Source organism: Crocodylus porosus, unplaced genomic scaffold (assembly GCF_001723895.1).
Source record: "Crocodylus porosus isolate Cpor-Errol unplaced genomic scaffold, CroPor_comp1, whole genome shotgun sequence".
NCBI classification, from domain to species: domain Eukaryota; kingdom Metazoa; phylum Chordata; order Crocodylia; family Crocodylidae; genus Crocodylus; species Crocodylus porosus.
This window is the reverse complement of record NW_017728943.1, coordinates 10,351,648-10,354,962: the sequence shown is the minus strand read 5'-3', so window position 1 is coordinate 10,354,962 and position 3,315 is coordinate 10,351,648.

The following is a 3,315-nucleotide window of genomic DNA, read 5'->3' as shown; positions in this document are numbered from 1 at the left end:
TTATATTTGTTTTTATACATTTATAGTTTGTACCACACACACATCATAGAATTTATATAGGAAGCAAGACATATTATATTTGGTTTTATACATTTATAGTTTCTTCTTTGCACCCACCCGCACACACTATTGAATTTATATAGGAACATGAATAAATGTATATATCTGTAGAAAAGCAAGACGTGAAACACACCATGAAGCATGGTGGAAAGGTAGGTGGTGGCAAGCCTTCAGGGAGGAGTAGAAGAGGGGGTAGAGGGAGAGGTGTAAGTCCTCCTCCCCCCAACTGAGATACAGCCTCTTTCCTCCATCTAGAAGGGATGAGGCTTCCACAAACAGCAAAGAGAGGGGAATAATGCCAGTGCCACTGCCTATGCCTGAGACTGCATCCCCTCCATAAGCACCAGCCATAACCCACCCCCCACCACCATGACAAAAACAGAAAAGCAGCACCACCAACATGACAGCCTCCTCCACCCCCATTTCACTTTCCATGCTGAACCTTACAATGCTAGAGGAAGAGCTGGAGCTGGATCTAGATCTCAGTGCCCTAGCAAGGGAAATTCTGGGGAAAGAGGGGGAATAATTTGAGTTTGTGCATGACACCCCTCAATTTTCCCCTAGAGTCAAGTCTCCTTCCCCAGAAGGCACTTTGGAGGAGGTTGACATAGAGGCGGAGGCAAGTGGCTCAGCTGAGTCCATTCCTCCTATTACTGTGCCTCTGCCTGCTGAGGAGAAAGAAAGTGCAGCAGCATCCACACGTGCACCTGCACCCCAGAAGTGAGTGGGTAATGTGGTCTGGGATCATTCTGACCTGGCAGATGATCCCACATATGCTATCTGCCTGCACTGCTGAGCCAAAATCAGCTGTGGCAAGGGAACAAAACACATGAGCACCATGGGGATGCTGATGCATCTCTGCAGGCACCACCCCCTTGCCTTTGCTCCTTCTCACCCTGGCATGAGTGGCAGCATCCCCAAAGAGAAGTCCCCCTCTCACTCCAAAGCCTCCATCCTCCCAAAACAGAGGCAGGCCACCCTGGAACAGTGGGGGAAAGGTGGAAAGAAAGCAGGGTGCATTGCAAGGGCAAACAAGATCACCCAGAGAATTGGGGTGAGGCTTGCTATCGATGGCCAGCCCTTCTCCTTAGTTGAGTGGCCAGGGTTCAGGTGGCTCATTGTGGCACTATTTGTGCCTGCCACTTTAAGGGCCAGAAGACAGCAGCCGGCAGATGCCTGATTAGGGCAGCCATTTTAGATTCAGGGCTGCCCATATAAACAGGACATTTTGCTGCTGGGAGGCCAGGCAACAACATTGCCTGGCCACAGGGCTGCTGGTATAATCCAAAGGTAAGGGAGGAGCTGTAGGGGATGGTCAGGAGGCTCCTGGTCCTGGGCATGACCTAAAACTGCACCCTGCCAGGAGTGGGTGGCCTGGTGGAGCTCTCAGTGGCACGGGAGCCCCCAGAAAATGCCAGGCCAGTTACCGCCCCGATAAAAGGTGAGTCAGGGTGCCTTAACCCCTAGCCCCCACAACTGGGTGGGTTACCCCCTTTGTAGGGTCTGGAAGGTAGACCCCAGAAAGAGAGCGTCAGGCCACAGACTCAAGAACCTGTCTGAACAACACCCTGACTGGTTAATGCTGGAGCCAGGACCGGAAGGGTCAAAGGGCCAGGGGCCCACCGCAAAGAATGCCCCAGAGCTGAGGGCCTGGGGTTCTGACTGGCCTGGAGGTGGGCCAGGGCCAGTAAGCCAAAGGTCCCAGGGGGACCATACCCATAAGGGGGAGCAGCTCAGGGAGCTATGTAGCCTGGCATGAAGATGGAATAGGTTACCTGAATGGAGGGATCCAAGTGGGGTCCACCAGTAGGATTCTGGGGCCTAGTGCAGGGCCGGTGATATGGATAACACTTGGATGTCATCTGTGAGGCTTGGGCTGCATTGTAGGGGAGGAACAAAGCCGCAGATAGCATCTCCTGGCATCAGGGCAAGAAATGGGTAGCCTCCCACTTTATTAACATCAATTAAATAATTAACAACAAGGCGTGGCTGGTGAGAAGGTGGGTAGCTAGCCCAGAAACAGGTGGGCAGTCCACAGGAAAATTGGCCTTGAGAAGGCCCCCCTGTTACACTTATGGCACTTGTGGCCCCATCCTACCAAGTTCCCCCACACACCACCTTCAGAAGGATGGGGGTACCCTCCCTGTATGAGGAATGCAGGGAGTACTTGAGGGAGGAGCTGCACAAGGCAGGTTTGTAGGTAGCCTTACACTTCACTTTGGACATGTGGAGCACCTGAGGTGGAGATAACACCTACCTTTCCCTCACAGGGCACTGGTATGACCAGTCAGACTGTTGGGCTGTCCTTCAAGCTAAAAGTGCTGGATGAGTCCCACATGGCAACAGAGATCATGGGAGCCATGAATTGCTTGGTGCAGGGGGCAGGGTGAGCTGACCCATATGTTCATGGTCACTGACAGTGGGGCCAATATGGTCAAGGTAGTCCATGATGCCAACTTTGTTGGCATCTGCCTTGTGGCACATAAGTTGCACCTCATTGTCAGGGTTGCCTTGGGAGGGGACAGGGCTGCTGGTGACAGCACCAACACAACCAGCAAGTGTTACCTGTCTGCTCCATGTTCTTGGGGAACCCTGACACAGGACACAGACTGTCTGACTCACAAAGAATTCCCCCCCCACACACCTAAACAGAAACTGATTAAGATGCAGTGAGAGACACACCTAAAACCCTCCAGATAAGGGTGACAAAAGTGACACAACTGCCCTAGGTCTCATTTGCATCTGAGATAGGACCAGATGACCATTCATTTACATGAGAGATGGAGAACAGAAATCCTGAAGCAGAGACTGCAGTGAATTCTGGGATCAGCGAAGCAGGAGAGCACTGCATGATGCGGAAGCTGTGTTCCAAATGCTCATCAACCCTCACACCCACCTCAGCACTTATCAGACCAGTTCTAATTTGGATTTACAAAGGACTTTTCCTCCCCCCCCACACACATACACACCTCTCAGCAAAAGTAAGTTTATTAGGCATCTCAGGCCATACATTCCCAGGTCCCACTATGGAAGGCCGATGTAAACTTAATTGGCTAAAACTTGGTTGCCGGGTTAGGGAATGCTGAGGCAAGAGACCGAGTCAGAGGGGGTATGGGCAACATTTGAACAATGGTACAGGGTTCATCACAGCGTCCAGCCCGTTGGAGCCCTGTCCACAAGGGTTGTCATACTTTTCCTGAGACGACTGGTGGAAGTCCTCTCCGCAACAGGTTATGAACACTCCAATAATTGCCT